The sequence below is a fragment of the Canis lupus genome, chromosome 16, assembly GCF_003254725.2.
Source record: "Canis lupus dingo isolate Sandy chromosome 16, ASM325472v2, whole genome shotgun sequence".
Taxonomy (NCBI): Eukaryota; Metazoa; Chordata; class Mammalia; order Carnivora; family Canidae; genus Canis; species Canis lupus.
The window spans coordinates 23,472,636-23,495,793 of NC_064258.1; the positions used below are offsets into that span (position 1 = coordinate 23,472,636).

Consider the following 23,158-nt stretch of genomic DNA (forward strand, 5'->3'; position numbering starts at 1 on the left):
TCATAAGAAAGGGCTTACTTCTCCTAAGACCCTCAGGTAACTGGAGGATTGATTACTCTTGTCTGCCTAGCATCTTGCATAGGAAACCAAAGTTTAACCAAATACAAGGAATCCTCTTACCGCTTGCAAGGCTCACCAGTTGATACAAAGTCACCAGATTCATTTATTCAAAAACATATTCTAAACCAAGTCATGCACAATACCCAAACCTAAAGCTACTCAGTAGGGCTAATTTCAGTTCTCCTCAAAGGAAGCTACACATGGCAATGTTCTCTAGGCGACTGCTCCTTCCCAGGATGATTCTGGCTTTTCTTCCCTCACCTCACGCACAGCACGTGGACCCATGGGGCGGGGGGAGGGGGCGAACGGGGGGGGGGGGGCAGTGTGTGGTGGCAGTCAGACTGTTCCATCCTCCCCAACACTCATCCACTCCCACGAGCACCCCCAATGTCAGACTTGTTTTTCCAGCCTCCAGAACAGTGGAGGCTTCACTGTGGCTCCACCACACCGCACGTGGGAGATTTTTCTTTAAGCTTTGGAGGAACGAAAGACTAAGAATTCCCCAAATCAGCCACATTTAGTGGTTAATCAGGCAAATCATTTGGGCCCTCTCACACTCTCGTGCCCCTCCACTCCTCTGCCCCTGCCTCCCTCAGCCCTGGAAAAACAGGGCAGTATATGAATGTGTTGCCAAAGAGGAGACAAGAAAAGGAATGGGGCGTTTGAGTCACACACCCTTCTGGACTCCCATTACACTGGGGGGTTAGATGAATTTTTCCAAAGCACCACTAATACTCTCTTTTTAATTTAAAAATAGATTTCTAATCTCTCTCCCCATCACACATGGCCCTTACAAAGGAAGCCACAGCATCGAAGAGAGTTGTTTATATCCTCTTCTTTGTCTGTCAGTGAACCCACCAACTCCTCCCCAATTTAACATTTAATTCATTGAAATTAGGGAAAATTCCATTTACAGCTTTAAAAGGATTTCATAAAAGGGCAGAGTCATTGTCTGTATGGTGTGTACACTGAAGTCCAGTTCAATCCCTATCTATGTTGTGGGCAACACAGCTTCCTCAACATCCTCAAAGGAAGCATTACTTCCTCAAAGGAAAACTGCAGCAGAGACTGATGGTCACCTCCGGGAGCAGCAGGGCACTGTCATGTGGGCAATCAAGAATGTGAAACATGCTAGCTGTAAAATGAGACACTGGAAGACAGTGAATCAGGTTTAAAGGAGTACCTGTCCCCAGCCTGAAGTCCACAAAGCATCTAGAAGAATCTCTTTTCTGTCTGTGACCACAAGGAAAGAAGAGGAATCATTTTAATGGGGAAAGTATAAATCCCAGTAATAAATGTCTGTGGTGGCCTATCCCAGGTGACTCTAGAGGTCAGGCTCCCCCAGGACGTGACTCCAAGCACAGACCCTGTGCAGCCGGCCTTCACTTCCCTTATCAGAGCAAAATCAACATAACAGACAGCCCTCAAGCTAAAAATATTTCACAAAGGGGGAACCAGCCCTAAGGATGTGTAGAAAGGGACAGGAGGGGGCTCTGGGGAAGCTCCACCCGCTGCCCAGCCGTCCAGTCAGCAGGAGTCCTGCCCTTCTGATCCACTGACCAGATTCACACGGGTCAGAGAGAGCCAGAAGGTAGCTCGAGAAAAAAGTAGCACAAAGTTAAACAGGATTTGGGAACCCCAGCAGTATGGATGGAAATGCCAGGAAAAAAAAAAGAGAAAAAAAAAAATTAAAAAAAGAAAAAAAAAAAAAAGGGATCCCTGGGTGGCGCAGCGGTTTGGCGCCTGCCTTTGGCCCAGGGCGCGATCCTGGAGACCCAGGATCGAATCCCACATCGGGCTTCCGGTGCATGGAGCCTGCTTCTCCCTCTGCCTGTGTCTCTGCCTCTCTCTCTCTCTCTGTAACTATCATAAATAAATAAAAATTAAAAAATAAAAATTCTCCACCCAATTTAAAAAAAAAAAAAAAAAAAAAAAAAAGGAAATGCCAGGAAACACTTGGTTGGTTGACAAATCAAGCAGTTCTGTGTCCAAAAGCACTTACAATGAAGCATAACCAATTAAAACATTTAAATCCCCATTAATCGCTCTGTGAATTAAGGGACTCAATCATACCTCCGTCACCAGCCTGTTTACCAATTATTTCCTTTACGGCTGCAGGATTTAAGATAAGGACCTTCACGTGGGCTAGGTCAGCAGCAGGAAGAATACTACCTCCCCCAGCACGGCAAATAAGTAACACGGTATCAGAGATGGAGATGATTTTTATTTAGAGTCATTAAAGTGAGGTGACACCAAGCAAAGTGGTTTAGTTTGGCTCTGAGGTCAAGTAACTGATCCCATTGCCATGTTTTATTTCTTATGTTTTAATGGCAGAACAATGCAATGTTTCCTACATGCAAAGGAACATGTATAGCACATGCATCTAAATTATAGAGCATACCGGTAATTCAGCACCCATCATGACAGGGTGCAGGGTACAGCTATCACAAGGGAGTCCTGTTTAAATTCTATTAGGCAGGCTCTTTGAATCTGATCCACAGATGGATGACTACTCCAGATTTTAGGATCTTTTCCTAAAACTCTTGGTCTACCATGCTTAAGGCATTCCCAGGAATACACGGAGGAAGACAGGTTTCCTTTACAAGCCAACTGAGTCAAATACAGTTGAGCCCCTCCAAGTCCTCACCTAACCATGCTACGCAATATTAACAATGAGTTAGGAAGTTCACCTCTACAAGATGTGCACAAACCACTATATTAAAGGTACTCCGCTACATTGGAGCCCAAGACTTGGCACTGCACCCAAAGACAGGGAGCCATATGAAAGGCAAAAGATGAGAAAGACTTCCTCTTCCTCACCTCTCCATTTTTTCTCTAATTCTATCCACTGTTCACTCCCTATGAATTCTTAAAACAAGAAAGCCCAGAATTTCAGAGGGAAAGGGCATGGCCCTCAGTATCGCATGGAGGGTTGGCAAATGCCTGCTAATCCTGGAGAAGTCTCATACCCACATGGCCCTCAGTATCGCATGGAGGGTTGGCAAATGCCTGCTAATCCTGGAGAAGTCTCATACCCACACATCCCTTTCATAGGACACCCAATAAACATCCCAGTTCTGTTTCTTAGACATATGTGGACTTGGACATGGCATTTTACTACTCTATGCCTGTTTCATCATCTGTGCATAATCACACCCATCCCACAGAAAAGGATCACATCAGATAAAGTATGTGAAGCCTCCTTTAAGCTGATTATTACTGTATACACGTTCATGTATTGTTGGTTGTATTATTAGTATTATCATTATTATTATTCATTAGGAGATATTGAGGGCAAGACCAGAAAACAAGGCCAGGGCTAGATTAAAGGGTATGTCGCCCTACATTCTGATTAAATGTTTACAATGAGACAGGTACATCTTTTCAGGAAAGAGATTAACCCTTCTTGAGATCTTAGAGAACCTCAAAGTTATTCAGTGATCTGTTGATACCTCTTGATATTAGAATTCATTCTCATTTAACAAACATTCTATAGGTATGTATTACACCAAGCACCATACTACACACCAGGAATACAGTGATAAACAAGAAAGCAAGGTCCTGCCCATAAGGGGTTCATACTCTAGCTGGGGGAGGGGAGACAATAAGCAAGCAAACAAATCAACAGACACTTCTGATGACTGTAATACTAAAAAGGAAATAAATAGGGTACAATGCTTCCATCTAACTGGTGATGGGCAGGGGGAACAATTCCAGACAGGCTGGCCAAAGAAAGCCTACCTAAGAGGTACAATCTAAACTAAGAATAAAGTGGTTCCAGTAGAGGTAATAGTGAGTGCTCCTGAGGCTAGGAAGCCCTGGGTAAGTTCAAGAGTCTAGGAGAAGGCCAGGATGGCTGAATGCTCTAACTCAATGCTTCTCAACTTGGCAAGCAGTGGGATCCCTGGCAGAGCCTGAGGAGGCACTGAGGCTCAAGTCCGCTCCCAGGTTCACATGTGACTGTCGCAGCACAGCCCGGGCACGTGGAGCTTGCCAGGCTCCCCAGATGTTTCTGACCACAGCCCAGCCTGAGAGACCCACAGCAGGTAAGACTACAGACTTAGACCTATCTAAGACAGAGTCCTGGGGCACCTGGTGATTGCAACCTTCCTCCTCTAAAGGCCCCCTCAGAACCTTCGTCCCCATTAGACACCAACACCAAATATGGATTCAGGCCAGGTTGGAGGGTATGTCCACAGTGGGTGCAAACGACTCAATACTTTTTATTTTCCCTTCACAGCATGGAAGGAGGCACTATTATTCCCTGGAGGCCTGACTTTTCCTCCTGAAAGAATACTTCTAGGAAAACATTTGCAACTGAATCAGCTTAATCCACATCCTTGCAAATGTATGCGATTTCTGAAGTAAAGTGTTAAAAAATACCAAAAACAAAGGCATAAATTATCTCTGCCATCCCATAAAATAAGTAATTAAAAATTACCATGGCGTGACTATGTAAGAGGAGAGAACAGGGTCTGTAGCCCATATGTGGAGAAACAATGACCAGCCAAGGGTCAGCTGGGCAAGGCTGCTGCTGTCATCTGCCTGATTTTATGGCACGTATCATAAGGCAGTAAAATCATCTACTAAAGGATGGTTCCTGTAAAAGAGATCATTGTAATGATTGGATTCTTGGTGACAGGAAGCACACCAGAGTCACCATAGTGGTTTCCTCCATGGAGCGAAAGAGGAGAAGTGTTTTATTTCTTTCATTTCAAAAGATCTGAGGCAAACATAGCTCAATGTTATAAATATTCATTAATTCTAGGGAGTGGTCCATGAGTGCTTGTGGTATTGCTGTCCATACTTTTCTGTGTGAAAAATAAAAGAGAGCATGTTTAAACAGTAAAAGTTCTTCATGTAACACTTCTTGTATAATGTGTTAAATTGGGCTGAAGCCCTGTAATTATGTCTTACTTACTGTTTCCCAGTTTCAGAGACAATGCTCCTGAATTCATCACCAGCATTTGTGCTCCTCTTAACACTTGAGAGCCGTGAAATACTTCATAGATTGTCTACTTCACATTCTCTGCTTTTATTCAACTGAATCACCCCTTAAGCTCCTCTCTGACATTTATCCAAAAGAACTGCAGAAAGGATTAATTAGATAGCCCCTGTATTCTCCAAGGAGGACTGACTCTGGTCCATCACTTCACCAGAACCCTGCTGCCACCTTAGAGGGTTTTGGTCAATCTTTATACATCCTTTTTTTTCTTTCTTAATTTATACTTCCAATATAAATATATTTTGGGGGGGGGCAATTTAACTTTAGGTTCTTACGTGTCTTTAAAGGATAATTCATAGTCCTTGTGCCAAGACAGGCCCAATAAAAAGTAAGTAATCATTAAAAGTGATAGTTGAGCAGGCTGAGGGGAGAAAAGACAAAAGCTGAAAGTTTTAAAACTGCTATTTTCATCCTGAAATGTTTATCAATCAATTTTATGGCAGCAGAAAACATCTCCCTCCTGCAGGACGGTGGGCAGGAAGCAGAAAAAGACACAAAGGAAGAGATTCTAACAAGTCCAACAATAAATACTAAGAGGACTTTGGTGATAAAATATAATGGATCTCATCTTGTGTGCTGAATGGCAGGAAGTAACGTGTTCCAACCTTGTATGTCTTTAAAGGGACCGCACAAATAAAACTTACATGGAAACTTTTATAGCACAAACTCCTAAATCAACATTACTACACTTAAAAATTAGTATTTTTCAGAAGCTTGAGTACATACAGCCCAATGTATCTCAGGCAATTTAAAAAAGAACACTGAGCATCCCCTAATCTACTTCTTTCCAGCTGACAAGTGCCTTGTTTCACAGGCAGCCACTTCCCACCTCTCTGCTGTGATGTCCCACACTCTTCAAAACTATGAAAGGATAGGGATCCTTGGGTGGCTCAGCGGTTTGGCACCTGTCTTTGGCCCAGGGCGTGATTCTAAAGTCCTGGGATCCTCTGCCTGTGTCTCTGCCTATCTCTCTTTCTGCATCTCTCATGAATGAATGAATGAATGAATGAATGAATGAATAAATATTTTTTAAAACTATGAAAGGATAAACTGACAGCATGTGGCACCTTTGATGTGCCTGGCACCAGTGGGCCAGCCACTTTCAATTCTTAACTCATTGACTCTTCCCAAGAACCCCAAATATTGATATCATCTCCATTTTATCACCAAGGAAGCCACGTGCCCCAGATCACAGAAGTAATAAAGTGGTAAAGCCAGGTTAGAATTCAGAGCTATTCAACTTCAAGACTCAAACTCCTTCCTTTATACACCAGCCAACTTCATGGGAACTGTAAGATGGATGTGCTGAGGAAGACTTTAGCTGCCTGTACTAGGGGACCATGGAAAGCTTGTAATGGCACTTTGTCAGTTCACATTGCCTCCCTCTATCACTGAACACTCTGTTCCTGAAAATTCATTCATCTGTTCTCTAAGGGCCCAAATGGCCTTGGAGTGCTTCTACCAAACTACCAAACTGAGCACATCCTAAAGATGTGCCCACAGAGCTCTTCCTTAGCTCCACCAAGTCTCTGCACTCCAACTACCACCATCAAAAAACAGAAGTGCCAACCACTGCATTTTTTTAAATTGCCTCCCTGGCCAAAATAGTACCAAGAAAGAAAAAAAATTGCATGGATGCACAATCTCTGTTACCTTACTAAAGATGGGTGACCATCTCACTGAGGTCCCTAAATATACAGATAGCAGCACAGGTAGGATATTCAGTACTGTGCAGAGGGCAGAGTTTGACAGGGAGCATCCCAGCTGCAGCTGTGAACAATGAACCTGGTAACCATACCTGACTGCCATATGAGCCACTAGGTGGACCCTGTGCAGAATATTCAAACATGTCATCATAAGGAAGCACCATCATGATCTTCCCTCACAACAAAAAATACATTTGAGAAACAGCCTAGAATGTTCTTCCCATCTCCCAACGAGCTACACCATCACTTCCAGTAAAGCTCACCTGATCCATCCCCATCTACTCTAAAACTAGCTCCCTGATCCTGAATGCCCAGATTCTCCCTTCATCACCGAATTCCCAGTGTGTGCTGGTTTGTGAGATCCCAAGCCATTTCACAAGGAAGTGCTTCTGGACTCTGTCAAGGGTACACAGAGCCACTGGATGATTTCCACTCTCAGGAAGGCAAGCTGGGGTGAATAGAGAGGGATGATGAGCCACATCATGAGCCCATAAGAGATTTGGGGAGCACAGAAAAGAGAGTGGCAGGGAGGGAAGTTCATGAAAGGCCGTGGGCAGGAGGTAGTAACATTTTGGTGGGCTTTAGATACTGAGTTGGACTTCCCTCAAAGAAAATTTTGTAAAGAGGGATGAAGATTTAGTAGATACATGAATTGAACTGTGGACCCCAAAAAAGATATGTTGAAGCCCTAATCCCCTTGATTTCAGCTCAGGTCATGATCTCAGGGCTATGGGATGCAGTCCCACGTTGGGCTCTACACTCAGCCGGAAGTTTGCCTGATATTCTCTATCTCACGATGTGACCTTATTGGGAAACAGGGTCGTTGCAGATAATAATTAGATAAGATGAGATCATACACAGGTTGGCCCTTACTTCAATGTAACTGGTGCCCTTCAGACTACCACGTGAAGGCAAGAACACATGGGAGAAAGCCTAGGACAACAGTCAGGCATTGGAGAGCCAAAGCTGCAAACCAAGAACACCAAGGAGTGCTGGTGAAATGTCAGCCCCTGGGAAGAGGCAAGGAAGGGTTCTCCCCTATAGGTTTCAGAGGAATGTGGCCCTGCCCACACCTTGATTTTGACTTTCAGCCTTCAGAACAGAGACCATACATTTCTGCTTTTTAAGTCACCCAGTGTGTGGTACTCAGTTATGGCAGCCCTAAACTAATACAGTAGGCGACTGGAAGCAAGAGAAAAAAACAAGATGATGTAGTAAAAGACCACAGAAGATGTAGTAAAAGACCACAGAAGATATTTTTAAAAATGACTCTCTGTAGAGAGTCATTTAAACTTGTAGAAGACCTATGCCCTACTTTACTTTGCTTAGAATGAGTCTACCTTAACATCCTCCCCTCTGCATCCAAAGGGCTCTCTGCCTTCACCTCCCTTATTTTTAGCTTGTCTTTAAATAAAGGAGCTGTTTCTCCATTCAAAGACTGGATCTGCCACCTGCTTTAATTACTTTAATCCAAGGACTTCTCCTTCATCATTTCTATATCTTACTCCAATTATTTCACACTTCTATCATCTACTGGGTAAACCACAAATACTTCCTGCAATTCCACTTCCCCCCTTCTGCTCCCCACCTGCTGACCTCCCATCTGTAGGGGGCACCTGGGTGGCTTGGTCAATTGGGCATCTGTCTGACTCTTGATTTCAGCTCAGGTCAGGATCTTAGGGTCCCAAGATCAAGCTCTGCCTTGGGCTTTATGCTCAGTAAGGAATCTTCTTCTCTCTCCCTATCCCTCTGCCACTCCCCCTACTTGAGCATGCATGCACTCACGCTCTCTCTCTCAAATAAATAAATAAATCTTAAAAAAATAAATAAATAAAAGAAGCCTAGGATAGATTTCTCTACTTCCTCATCACCCATTCACAACTCAACTCTATGATGACCTCTCCGGACCTGCCTATGGAAACTATTATGGAAGCATGGTAATTAGCCTGCCTGATCACTGACGCTTACAGACACTATCATTTTCATGCTCCACAAATTCTTTGTATTGCTTCACACAAGCGCCCAACTTCTCCTTGCATGAAATGCTCTTTTCTTCTGGCTCCTGGAAGAACTCACCCCCCTAGTTCTCCACTCACCTCCCCGACCACTCCTCTTCTATTTTCTTCCTTGGTCAACATCCTCTTGGTGCTCCTTTCCTACATAGGAAAGTACCATTGTGCGTTAGACTGATCTGTTATAGCAATTCTTAGTATTTGCCCTTGGGTTACCTTCAGTGAATCAGAGCTTACATTTGAATACCATTACTCTGTTCCACATGCAGGGTAGGGGCCTTACCATGGTATATTCCTAATTCCTCACTCCCATAACTTGTGCTATTATCATTATACACATTAAAAAATAGGTTATGGGCACTAAGGCAGCTCAGTTGGTTAAGAATCCGACCCTTGATTTCAGCTCAGGTCATGATCTCAGGGCTGTGGAATGGAGTCCCATGCTGGGCTCTGCACTCAGCAGGGAGTCAGCTTGATATTCTCTATTTCCCTCTCCCTCTGCCCCTTCCTCTCCCCATGCATTTGCGCACACACACACACTCTCTCTCTCTCTCTCTCTCTCTCTCTCTCTCTTTCTTTCTCAAATAAATAAATAGATCTAAAAATTTTAAGTATTTTAGAAATATACAACACAGTGCAACTATTTTGCTTTGGACAATGTTCCTTTAGAGTTAGAAATAAGAAAAATTGAATTTTATTTTACCTTAATTTATTTCATATACAGTGTTCTTCATTTCTCTGTATAGATCCCAAATTCTGTCTGGTATCATAAACCTATAGCTTAAAGACCTTTACTTAATATTTCTTATAGAGTTAGTATGCTGGCAATGAATTTCCAGTTTTTGTTTGAGGAAATTTTTCATTCTTTCATTTTTGAAATAAATTTTCATTAGGCATAGAATTCTGGTTGACAGCTCTTTGCTTTTAGCACTTTAAAAACGTCACTTCATTATATTCTAACTTGCAGAGTTTCTGAACAGGGGCCTGCTATAATTCTTATTTTTGTTCCTCTGTCATGTGTCCTTTTTTTTCCCTGGCTGTCTTTAAGATCTTGTTGTTGTTGTTGTTGTTGTTGTTGTTGTTGTTGTTGTTTATAACTTGACAAATATTATTTGCCTCAGTGTGTTTTGTTTTGGTGTATTTATCCTGCCTGGTATAATCTGAGCTTCTTGGGTCTATGATTTCGTGTCACTGACTTTGCAAACTTCTCAGCCATTATTTTTTCAAACATTTTTTGCCTTTCCCATTCTTGCTTTCACATCTCCTGGCATCCCAATAAAGTATTTGTTAGACTGTCTGACACCATCCCACAGCCCTCAGATGGTTCATTCTTAGTTTTCTTCTGTTGTTGGTTTTACTTTTTTTTTCTTTGTGTTTCAGTTTGGTTAATTTTTATTGCCCCATCTGATACTGCCCATTTTTCACCTCTTTTGTTAGAGCATTTCTTCTTAATCATAGTTACTTTAAACTCCCTCCCAGGGGTGCCTGGGTGGCTCAGCGGCTTGAGTGTCCAACTCTTGGTTTTAGCTCCAGTCATGATCTAATCGGTCATGAGATCGAGCCCCGCATCAGGTTTGGGGTGGGGAGAGTGAGGGGACAGGCAAGTCTCTTTGAAGATTCTTCTGAACCTCCCCACACTCACACATGCATGCACTCTCTATCTCTCTCTCAAATAAATAAATCTTTAGATAAAAAATAAAATAAAAACTCCCTGTCAGTTCCAACACCTAGAACATTATTCAATTTCAATCTAATTCTAATGATTGCTTTGTCTCCTAGTTTTTGTTTCTTTGGGGGAAGTTTTCTTGCCTTTTTTTCATATGCCTGGTCTTTTTTTTTTTTTTTTTGAGAGTTGGACATCTTAGATAAGAGAGTAGAGACTTAGGTAAATATTTTTTAATGCCTGGAAATGGATACGCCTTTCCTTCTGCCAAGCCTTTAGTGTAAGGGTTTGAACTCATCTAATCAGGAGCTGGGCTAGCTTTGAAGTTTGTTGTTGCTATGGTAATCCTCAATGACCCACAGACTAGTGACGATCTATGTTCAGGGTGAGGGTGAATGCCAGAGTCTATTTGTTTTCCTATGATTCCTGTACGCTCGGCCTTCAGTCTTTGGTTTTCATCTTGCCCCAGATAGTCTCTTACAAATTAGTCTCGTGGTGGAGTGGGTATAGAGGGCCTCCTGTGTTGTTCTGATTAACTCTCAGTGTTAGGCAGGTACTATATTCCTGGATCTTGGGGAGGATGGTCTACCTGGTGATCCTGCCCAGCCTTCAGTAATCCTGCCCTCTCCCAAATTCATTGTCCTGAACCCAGCTTGTAATTTTACCCCCACCTCAACCCAGGGTTGAGGGTTTTTTTTCCTGTTTTCTTCCTCAGCTACAGAAAGATTTCAGTAGTGCTCAAAAGATGATGGTGTTTTTTGCCTCTCTTCCAAAGCAAAGCTTCTGTTCTGTAGGAGAGATACAAAAGAAATTCCGGCAGTTTCTTGCCCTTCCCAGAGCAGCTGCTATTTCCTCCCTGGTTCTACCCCACAGAGAACACTTTGCCAATCTTTCCTGTGAGTGACCAAGATAGCTCAGCTCATGGTGAAAAAACTTCCAAGCAGGTACAGACACCACCTCATATTTGCAACCCCAAGGGCTTCACTCACTTTCACCAGGGCACACGCAGGCAGCCTTCATCATTCTCCAGGTGCTCTGACAGAATTTTTTTTCTTTCATTTTATTTTATTTTATTTTTTATTTAAACTCAATTTGCCAACGTATAGTATAACACCCAGTGCTCATCCTGTCAAGTGCCCCCCTCAGTGCCCGTCACCCATTCACCCCCTGCCCCCGCCCACCTCCCTTCCACTACCCCTTGTTTGTTTTCCAGAGTTAGGAGTCTCTCATTTTTGTCTCCCTCTCTAATTCTTCCCACTCATTTTCTTTCCTTTCCCCAATAGTCTCCTTCACTATTTCTTATATTCCTCATATGAGTGAAACCATATGATGATTTTCCTTCTCCAATTGACTTACTCCACTCAGCGTAATACCCTCCAGTTCTATCCACATCGAAGCAAACGGTGGGTATTCGTCCTTTCTGATGGCTGAGTAATATTCCATTGTATATATAGATCACATCTGCTTTATCCATTCATCTGTTGATGGACACTGAGGCTCCTTCTGCAGTTTGGCTATTGTGGACATTGCTGCTGTGAACATTGGGGTGCCCGCGTCCTGGTGTTTCAATACATCTGTATGGTTGGGGTAAATCCTCAGCAGTGCAATTGCTGGGTTGCAGGGTAGCTCTATTTTCAACTTCTTGAGGAGCCTCTTCTTACCAGTATCCGGCAGCTGCTCACACAGTATTTAGTGCTAGTGTCTCATCTCTCCCTGCAGAGGCCTGCTTCTCACTATGTTCTGGATCTTACACCTTTGACCCTCTCTTTGGTTCAAGAACAGTTGTTAACTTGCTCTTTGTCCAGCTTTTTTTCACTGTAAAGTTGAGAACAAAGTGCTTTCCAGATCTTTCCATTCTTCTTCATCTTCAATTGGAAAACAAAATCCCTGTTTGCATTTTCAACCTATTTCTCCCCAAGAATGACCTTCCTACTCACCGATATGTGTATCTGCACTATGCAGATGTTGGGATTTTTGTATAATTAACCTCTTAAGAAATAAATGCTTTTGACAAAGAAGAGGAACAGAAGGAGCTTTTACTGAGTCCCAAACGCAGGGCTCAGTGCCTTTGTATTTCCTCATTTAAACCTCATAACTTACAATGTATATATGCTGGGAACTGAGTTTGTGATGTGGGGTAACTGAGTCTCTCAGTTCCTAACCTGCTGAAGGTCACATACCTGCTGAGCGGCAAAGTCACGATGCAAGTCCAGCCTCCAAAGCTGTTCCCATCACCCAGCACTGGCCCTGCAGCTCTACGGGGCCTGGCAGCTCCTGCAGTGGCTACAGGGCAGATCCCTTCACAGCCAACATGAAGCCTCACAGAACCACATGGCACTGGCCACTTGACACTAACTTCCGTGACCATAATGACAGAGTCTCCTAGGCCCTGGGTGGGGTTGGGAGCTGCCTGCTGGAAGTCCCAGACTCCTTTAGGAAAGGCCACTACAGAAATACAGCATGCAGTCCCATCCCCTGGGATGCATGGTGGCTGCCAGGCCCCTGCGGGCAGTAGGCAGAGAGAGGATGCCTGCCCCTGGCCCCGAACACAACCACAGAGGAGTCTGTGTGGCATCGAGCTGCCCCTTACCCCTCCTCATATTGCCTGTAGCTAATGAGCAATTCCGATTTCCTTGGAGGAAGCCACTACCATTGTATCTCATTCAATACAGGTTCAAGGGCAAGTTACCTCATGTGACAGAAGCAAGGGCCAAGTTTACTATGTCCCTGCTGCCATGGCCTATGTAAAATGGATTGTTACTTTTCTTCTTATGACAGAATACCTCTCCTAGGGGGTCACAGAGACATCAAACAATATAAGAGGAGGTTGTGGACAATGTGGCAGCACAGTGACCTTTCAAGCCTCGAGGCTCTGAGTTCACTGCCAAGTCCCCAGACTCTGTATACAGTACATGGATTCTGACAAATGTAATAAATTGTATAATCATCACAGTAAAAAACAGTTCCACTACTCCAAAAAGCCTCTCGTGCCTCCTCTTTGTGTCATTTGGGAATTAGGGTAACACCAAGGACCACAACATCTAGTGTGCCCTGGTTCCCAGGACCCAATTCCCTGAGTTCCTGGGGAACAGTTAGCAACACCCCAGCTTGGTCATCCAGGAAGCACAAACCCATACCACGTTCCTGAAGGCTATTTTCTTTAAGACAAAAGACCATTTCTAGTTTCTCATCCTTTGCCCCCAAAGTGTTGCCTAATCTAGCCTTGGGCACTGCTCCATGGCAGGCACCAAATATCCCTATGGCCAGGAAGCTCTCCACAGGCCCCGCCTGTCTAGCCAGTCACAGACTGGGGCATGATGGGGCAGGGGCCTCAGCAAACTCTCTCCCCAGAAATCTAGAACTCCGTGCCGACAATCCCCTCTTTGGATGCCTGAAAGGTTCAAAACATAAAAGGCTTTCATTTCTTATCCATTTTCCTGTTTACACAGTGGAAACCAAAGACTGAAGCTACAACAAATTTGCACAATTCCTATGCTCTGTGCATAATTCCTATCCTTCAGAAATGCATGATCACTGGAAATGCATCTGTGTTTTTAAAACGATCTAATTGAATACGTTTTCTTTTTTCTTGCCATCAGTGTATTGTTTTTATTTTATATTAACTGATAATTAGTATATGCAATGTTTTCCCATCATGAGCACTTAGAAATTTTCAAAAATACTACTTTGATCATGTCACTTCCCTGCCCCCAAACACTTAACAGTTTGCCACTGTTTACCTGGTAAAGTCCAAACCATTTAGCCATCCCTAAATTTGCCCACATTGCCCCTCAGATGCCTCCACACAAAGCTCCACTCTGATTAAATAGGACTTACTTTTTCCAAAATCCCCTTGCCCCTTTTGCAAGGGTCACCACCCCCAAAACCCTCTCAGGCCAAGAATAGGAACACACTTCCTCCCTCATTGGGATTTCTAGAACCCAAACTCTTCATCAGCCTCAGCCACCTTGAGCTGCTATGACTGTTGACAGGTCTCTCTGTCCCACAAGATCTCCCAGGATCAGAAAGAGCTGTGCTTCTCCTGAGTCCTTGCCTTAGGGACACTGTGAGGGAGGTAAGGAATTCTTGTCGTCTTACCTGCTGACTGCTAAAAAGGCAAGAGCTAAGTGTGTCTCCTACTTCTAGCACAATACACAGGACATTATGGTGTATATTTTGCAGAGTAACTTAAACTTCCGCCCTGGTTCACACCATAGGTCCTTACCCTTATTTTTTTTTTTCTTTGACTCATTTGTCTGACTTGTATTTATTTTCCCTTGCTATGTGCATGTATGTTTTTGGAGGAAGGATGAGAATGTGTGAGACAAAGTGAAATTCATTCCTGACCATGCCTGGGACAGACATCCTGCAATCCCCATGACACAAAGTTGGCAAGAGGCAGTTATGCTGATATTTAACAGTATATGAAGGTACATCTGGAAGTGAGCACAACTTCTTCTGGCTGCTGCTGTTATGACTGACCAGGATTCATAAAGTACTTAACCCTGTTGCATTAGACAACACCAAAGCCCTAATCTGGCCAGATCCAGGGAACTCGTAAGCCAAACCCTCCTCAGAAGCCTCTGCCTGCAGATCCTTTGAGCAAGACAACCCGGCTCACCAGCGCCTCAGCCAGGGCCCCGGGACAGCAGGAGTCCGGGCTCCGCCTGGTGCTCCTCAGACCTGTTCCGAGACACCCGCCTCAAGGGCCCAGGCACCCCCACACCACCTGTACTAAGTGAGAAGCAAGTTGACACCTTTTTTCAACAGTGAAGACAGAAGTTTGCACTATCTTTCAACTCCAGTCGGAGTTAGTTTTTTGTACCAACTTTTAGAATTTTTTTTTAATGTTTAAAACACCATTATTTTAAGAATTTTGAGCTACTGCCGTCAGTGCTGTGCTGTGCTATGGTGCTCTGTATACTTGCTCAGGTACTTGTAAATTATTAATTTATGCCGATGTCTGTTGCAGTGCGGTGCGCTGTGGGAGGCATTTTTACCATCACTGAGTTTTCCACGGAAGGAAGGCTTGTGTGCTCTCAATAGTGAACTTGAACTATCCTGCTTTATGGGATTCTGGAAAAAAAAAAAAAAAAAGAAATTTCCCATTCCCTTACAATATTTTCAGAAAAACTGCAAGAATATCCATACTTGCTAAAAACAGAACTAGCCCATGACCCAGCAATTACATTACAGGGTATTTATCCCAAAGGATACAAAAATAGTTATTCAAAGAGGCACCTGCAAGGGGCAGCCCAAGTGACTCAGCAGTTTAGCACTGCCTTTAGCCCAGGGTGTGATCCTGGAGTCCCCAGATCAAGTCCCACGTTGGGTTCCCTGCATGAAGCCTGCTTTTCCCTCCGCCTGTGTCTCTGCCTCTTTCTCTCTGTATGTCTCTCATAAATAAATAAATAAAATCTTAAAAAAAAAAAGAGGCATCTGCACAATGTTTATAGCAGCAATGTCCAGTGACAGATGAGTGGAAAAAGAAGATGTGTCATATATATATATGGGTAATATATATGGAATATATATTAAAAATAATATACATACATATATATAATGTATGAAACTCAGCATTCAAAAAGAATGAAATCTTGCCATTTGCAACCACATGGTTGGAACTAAAGGGTATCATGCTAAGTGAAATAAGTCTGAGAAAGACAAATGCCATATGATTTATATGTGGAATTTAAGAAACAAAACAGATGAACATAGAGGAAGGGAAGGAAAAATAAGATGAAATTAGAGAGGGAGACAAACCATAAGACACCTTAACTCTAGGAAACAAACTGAGGGTTGCTGGAGGCAAGGTGGCTGGGGGGTAACTGGGTGATAGACATTCAGGAGGGCACGGGATGGAATGAGCACCAAGTGTTATATGCAACGGAATCACCAAATTCTATCCCTGAAACTAATAATACAATATATGCTAACTAAATTGAATTTAAATTAAAAATTTTAAATAACATAAAATAAATATCCACACTTGCCAAAGCTATCTACAGATTCAAGGCAACCCCTATTAAAACTCTGATGTCATTTTTCACTTAAGCAGAAAAAATAATTCTAAAATTCATGCAGAACCTGAAAAACTCCAAATAGCTAAAGAAATCTTGAGCAAGAAAAACAAAGGCATGACACTTTCTGATTTCAAACTATATCATGAAGTTACTGTGATCAAAACAGTGCAATACTGACATAAAATGGACCAATGGAACAGTATAGAGAGCCTAGAAATAAAGCCACATATATACACTCAATTAATTATCAAATGAGAGATAAATATTCACGGAGAAAGGGTAGTCTCTCTGATAAATGGTACTAGGAAAACTGGATAGCCACAGGAATTAGATTGGATCCCTATCTTACACCATTTACAAAAACCAACTTGAAATGGATTAAAGACTTAAGTCTAAGACCTGAAACCATAAAACTCCTAGAAGAAAATCCAGAAGAAAAAGCTTCTTGACATTGGTCTTGGCAGCAATTCCCAAAGGCACAAAAAGAAAAGGCAACAAAAGCAAAAATGAACAAGTGGAATTATATCAAACTAAAAAGTTTCTGTACAGCAAAGAAAACAATCAACAAAATGAAAAGGGAATGTGCAGAATGGGAGAAAATATTCGCAGACTATGTATCTGATAAAGAGTTAGTATTCAAAATATATAAGGAACTCTTAAAACACAATAGCAAAAATATAAGTAACCTGATTTAAAAATGAGGCTTATTCAGGTTGACTCAGAATAAACATTTTTCCAAAGAACATACAAATGGCCAACAGGTATATGAAAAGATGCTCAGTATCACTCATCATCAGAGAGATGTAAATAGAAACCAACAAGATATCTGTTTCATCTGTTAAGATGTCCATTATGAAAAAAAACAAAAAACAAGAGATAACAAATTTTGGCGAGGATGTTACAGAAAAGAGAACTCTATGAAAAACACAATGGAGGTTTCTCAAAAAGTTAAAAAGCCATGTGATTCAGCAATTCCACATGTTGGTATATAACCAGAGAAAATGAGATCACTATCTCAAAAAGATATCTGCATTGCAGTTTTATTCACAATAGTCAAGTTATGGGAATGATCTAATGTCCACTGATGGATGAATAGACAAATAAAATGTGGTGTGTATTTTATATATTTACATATATACACAATTTTATATATAAAAATATATTTATATATATAAGAACATATGTAAATATGTGAAATACACAAAGAAAGGAATATTATTCAGCCATAAAGAAGAAATCCTACCATTTCAGCAACATGGATGAAACTGGAGGCCATCATACTAAGTGAAATAAGCCAAACAGAGAAAGACAAATACTATCTGGTACCACTTACATGCAAAACCATTAAAAAATCAATAAATAAAACAAAATAAAACAAAAAATCATTGGAACCTTCAATCACAGAAACAGAGTAGAATAGTGATTTCTGGGAGCTGGGAGGGGTAGAAACGGGGAAGGGTTGGCCAAACAGAACAAACTTCCAGTTACCAAAGGAGTAAGTTCTGAGGCTACAGCATGATGACTACAGTTAATAATACTGTAGCATATACCTGAAACCTGCCAGAGGAATAGATCTTAGGTATTCTCACACATACAGAAAGGTAATCATGTGAGGTGATAGGTGTGAATTCATCTGACTGTAGTAATCCTTTCATAATGTATAGAGATATCAAATTATCACGCTATACACTTCAAATGTATTACAATTTCACATATCAACTATACCTCAGTAAAGGTGAGGTCAAAAAGAGAAAAACTATAGGACAATGAATGTCAAAGTTAAATGCTCAAAATCCCCACTGATACTGGTAGGGGCAGGCTTCAGCAGAAATCCCCATGTTGTTACCAGGTCTCAACCTTGATCCTCCCTCTGGCTTCGTAGCTTCTGGTCTACAGTCAAAGCTGCTCATTCCACACATGTTTGAGTCATTTCTCTCTGGGAGTATGCCTGGCAAAGCTAGCTGCCTACATTCTCCTCCTGAACAACAGAACCCCAACTCAGCTCCAGGCAGCAATGGATCCTTCTAAACAAACAACTTCATTTCACACTCACTCCTGCAGCTAAAGATGGCCTAGTTCTGCCAGTGAGATGTGCATAGAAGTGTACTGGTTGAGGCCTTCCAGAAAAGCTGCCCCTTTCCTAGTACTAAGAGGAACACACTCAGCTGGCTTATACCTTTGGAGCTCATTCCCGTTCCTACTACCCTGTGGGGATGCAGATATAATGGCAGAAGGACCAGAGCTATTTTGTAAACCTGCAAATGATGGACTAAGAGAGCAGAAAGCTCAATGATCCTGGGACTTTGAGGAGCTACACCAGTCATGGACCACTGCCTCTGCAATTCTTTTTTTTTTTTTTTAATATTGTTATTTATTTATTCACAAGAGACACAGAGAGAGAGGCAGAGACACAGGCAGAGGGAGAAGCAGGCTCCCTTCAGGGAGCCCAATGTGGGACTCAATCCCAGGACCCCAGGATCACGACCTGAGCCAAAAGGGAGATGCTCAACCACTGAGCCACCTAATGCCCCTGCCTCTGCACTTGTTGCTGCATGAGGGAAATGAACCCCCACATTTCAAGCCAGCGTTTTAGGTCGTCTGTTACACAGAGCCAATCTCAATCCCTAAGTGATGCAGGGAAGTGGTATGCTTGATAATAGAGAGATAAATAAGACCGGATCCCAGCCCTCAGATGGTTATAATCTATCAAGGAGGGATAAGAAACAAGAGGGATCATCCTAATACCAGACATACTGTGACAAGCACATGAGCCATCACTGGGTGCTAATGAGAGTTCAGAGTGGAGAGAAATGGCTTCCAGCTAAAAGCACTGAAATTGGGCCACTCCACACTAAAATATCACATTTATCTCATCTGCAGAGATATTGTTCAGTCCAAGAGAATAAATCTCTACTGATGGAACTGTATGTATCTGAGCTTCTTAGGAGTGTTTTCAAGTGGTGACTCCCTTTCCACAGGCAGGGTTGAGGACAGCATGGGAATGTGTCACTCTGATCCTCTCTCCACTCCCTCCCCTTCTCCCGTCCATCCACCCACTTTTTCTGAGTCCTAAAGATGTGTTTTCAGAGCCTAAAGGGGAAAAACTTTCCTCCATCCCTCTCTGTCTGACTCTGGTGCTGCTGGCTCGTGCCCAAGAATGCCCTAGCAGAGCAGCTCCTTAGGGAAGGATTTGGATTGCATGTTTTAAACCATTACAACAAAAGTCTTGATGAGCAATCTGAGCCTAATGCCTGTACTGTGCAGAGGCCTGAGGCTATCTGAGCTCATCTCCTGTAGGAGCTAGACAGCCAGGACATCCACAAAAACATGCCAAGGGGTCTGCAGCACTGTTTTTCAGATACCGTATGACCTGGGCAGTAAAATTAGGGATCGGGAGAAATAGTAACCAAAATCTGCAGCTGGCCCTCTCTTTCCCTGCTGGAACTCGGCCACACTGACATGCTCCCCACTGGGTTCTAGATAAGGCTGGTGGCCATGAACCACAAGAGAGATACCTGCCATGTCTCCTTTGCAGGATCACCAATGAGTCCTCTGTCACTGCCGAGGACTGTCACTCCACACCTGCACCCCCCACCAGAGCATGCTGGTCTGTCTGTCTGTCTGTCTCTCTCTCTCTCTCTTTCTTCCACCTCAAGTCTCTTTTTCATAATTCCAAATGAGGGAGCCACCTTTCCTTCCCACACTGTGCTCCATGCAGGCCATAAGCAGGGCTGCTCTCTACTTTCTACATACCACCCCCACCCCACACCCTATATACCATTTAGTGTTCACACACTATTTGAAAAAGCATCACTGGGGGACGCCTGGGTGGTTCAGTGGTTAAGCATCTGCCCTCAGCTCAGGTCATGATCCCGGGGTCCTAGATGAAGCCTGTATCGGGCTTCCCACAGGGAGCCTGCCTCTCTCTCTGCCTCTCTCATGAATAAATAAATAAAATCTTAAAAGATAGATAGATGATAGATAGATAATAAAATAATAAAATAAAATAATAAAATAAAATAAAATAATAAAATAAAATAAAACAAAACAAAACAAAATAAAATATAAAAAGCATTACTGCTCTCTGGGACCGGGCCACAAGTTCACCAGGTCAGGCCTAACAGAGGTCAATATGCTAGGCATAAATCCCACCTCCCCCTCAAAGCTGGGGACAGTTGCTGACTCTCGGGACCATCTTCCTTGGTCTGTACCCTTTCTCGGGAGGCCCTTTGGTCTTCCTTATAAACAACACCCTGGAGACCACAAAACTGGTCCTCCAGATGCTCTGAACAAGGGTGAGTTTCCCAAGCCCTCTGTTCCTGCCTACTCCACCCACACACATAAAAGGATTCTAATCCGAAAACTATGAAAAGCACTGTTTTCACTATGAAATCAGTAACTACAAAAATATCTTACCTTAAACACATAGACTGTTAACAAGTCAACAGAACTCTGTTTATCACTCAAAAGGTTAAATTTGAAAAGAGCAATGTCTTCTTACTGTATCACATAGTCAAAAAACATCATGCACTACATTGAAAACACATTTATATCTAATGAGCTGGACTACATATGCAAATTAAGATATGCTAATTGGCTTTAGCTGCTTCTTTTAAATAAAGTCAATATTTTTATGGATCATTAAATGTATCCCTTAGTATATCAATTTCAAAAGAAAAATTAATAGCTAAAAAAAAATTCCCTGGCACGACCAATATAAAGATTTAAAACTAAAAATGTTAGCTATAATAATGTCTTTACATGTTGGCTCCCAACACATAGTAAGTCTCCAAGAAAAGATAGTTTGTATCATATTTTTCTCTGGGTATGATTTAAAGCTGGGTGACCATCAAAAGGCGCAGGGTTTCAGACTGGATAAAAAAAGCAGGACCCATCTATTTGCTGTCTACAAGAGACTCATTTTAGACAGAAGGACACCTACAGCCTGAAAATAAAAGGTTGGAGAACCATTTACCATTCAAATGGTCCTCAAAAGAAAGCAGGGGTAGCCACCCTTATATCAGATAAACTAAAATTTACCCCGAAGACTGTAGTGAGAGATGAAGAGGGACACTATATCATACTTAAAGGATCTATCCAACAAGAGGACTTAACAAACCTTAATATATATGCCCCGAATGTGGGAGCTGCCAAATATTTAAACCAATTAATAACCAAAGTGAAGAAATACTTAGATAATAATACACTTATACTTGGTGACTTCAATCTAGCTCTTTCTATACTAGATAGGTCTTCTAAGCACAACATATCCAAAGAAACGAGAGCTTTAAGTGATACACTGTACCAGATGGATTTCACAGGTATCTACAGACTTTACATCCAAACTCAACTGAATACACATTCTTCTCAAGTGCACATGGAACTTTCTCCAGAATAGACCACATACTGGGTCACAAATCGGGTCCGAACCGATACCAAAAGATTGGGATTGTCCCCTGCATATTCTCAGACCATAATGCCTTGAAATTAGAACTAAATCACAACAAGAAGTTGGGAAGGACCTCAAACACGTGGAGGTTAAGGACCATCCTGCTAAAAGATGAAAGGGTCAACCAGGAAATTAAGGAAGAATTAAAAAGATTCATGGAAACTAATGAGAATGAAGATACAACTGTTCAAAATCTTTGGGATGCAGCAAAAGCAGTCCTAAGGGGGAAATACATCGCAATACAAGCATCCATTCAAAAACTGGAAAGAACTCAAATACAAAAGCTAACCTTACAGATAAAGGAGCTAGAGAAAAAACAGCAGATAGATCCTACACCCAGCAGAAGAAGAGAGTTAATTAAGATTTGAGCAGAACTCAACGAAATCGAGACCAGAACTGTGGAACAGATCAACAGAACCAGGAGTTGGTTCTTTGAAAGAATTAATAAGCTAGATAAACCATTAGCCAGCCTTAGTAAAAAGAAGAGAGAGAAGACTCAAATTAATAAAATCATGAATGAGAAAGGAGAGATCACTACCAACACCAAGAAAATACAAACGATTTTAAAAACATATTATGAACAGCTACACGCCAATAAATTAGGCAATCTAGAAGAAATGGATGCATTCCTGGAAAGCCACAAACTACCAAAACTGGAACAGGAAGAAATAGAAAACCTGAACAGGCCAATAACCAGGGAGGAAATTGAAGCAGTCATCAAAAACCTCCCAAGACACAAGAGTCCAGGGCCAGATGGCTTCCCAGGGGAATTCTATCAAATGTTTAAAGAAGAAACCATACCTATTCTACTAAAGCTGTTTGGAAAGATAGAAAGAGATGGAGTACTTCCAAATTCGTTCTATGAGGCCAGCATCACCTTAATTCCAAACCAGACAAAGACCCCACCAAAAAGGAGAATTACAGACCAATTTCCCTGATGAACATGGATGCAAAAATTCTCAACAAGATACTAGCCAATAGGATCCAACAATACATTAAGAAAATTATTCACCATGACCAAGTAGGATTTATCCCCGGGAGGACACAAGGCTGGTTCAACACTCGTAAAACAATCAATGTGATTCATCATATCACCAAGAGAAAAACCAAGAACCATATGATCCTCTCATTAGATGCAGAGAAAGCATTTGACAAAATACAGCATCCATTCCTGATCAAAACTCTTCAGAGTGTAGGGATGGAGGGAACATTCCTCGACATCTTAAAAGCCATCTACGAA

General features: G+C 42.2%; 1 protein-coding gene and 1 pseudogene across 18 annotated transcripts in view; one reads left to right on the plus strand and one right to left on the minus strand.

The window, feature by feature from the left end:
• The window catches only part of CSGALNACT1 (chondroitin sulfate N-acetylgalactosaminyltransferase 1), a 327,223-nt gene that overhangs the window by 273,497 nt on the left and 30,568 nt on the right, over positions 1-23,158 (minus strand). The window contains exon 4 of one of the 18 annotated variants that reach the window (XM_049094803.1): positions 8,868-8,927. The exons of 16 other annotated variants lie outside the window; for them this stretch is intronic. The gene's annotated coding sequence lies outside the window, so the exon portion shown is untranslated. Of the gene's footprint in view, positions 1-8,867; positions 8,928-23,158 lie in introns of those variants that run through there. One more of the 18 variants, XM_049094805.1, reaches the window with a different exon arrangement.
• Positions 1-23,158, plus strand: part of LOC112671687 (keratin, type I cytoskeletal 18-like) — a 62,804-nt pseudogene that overhangs the window by 9,883 nt on the left and 29,763 nt on the right.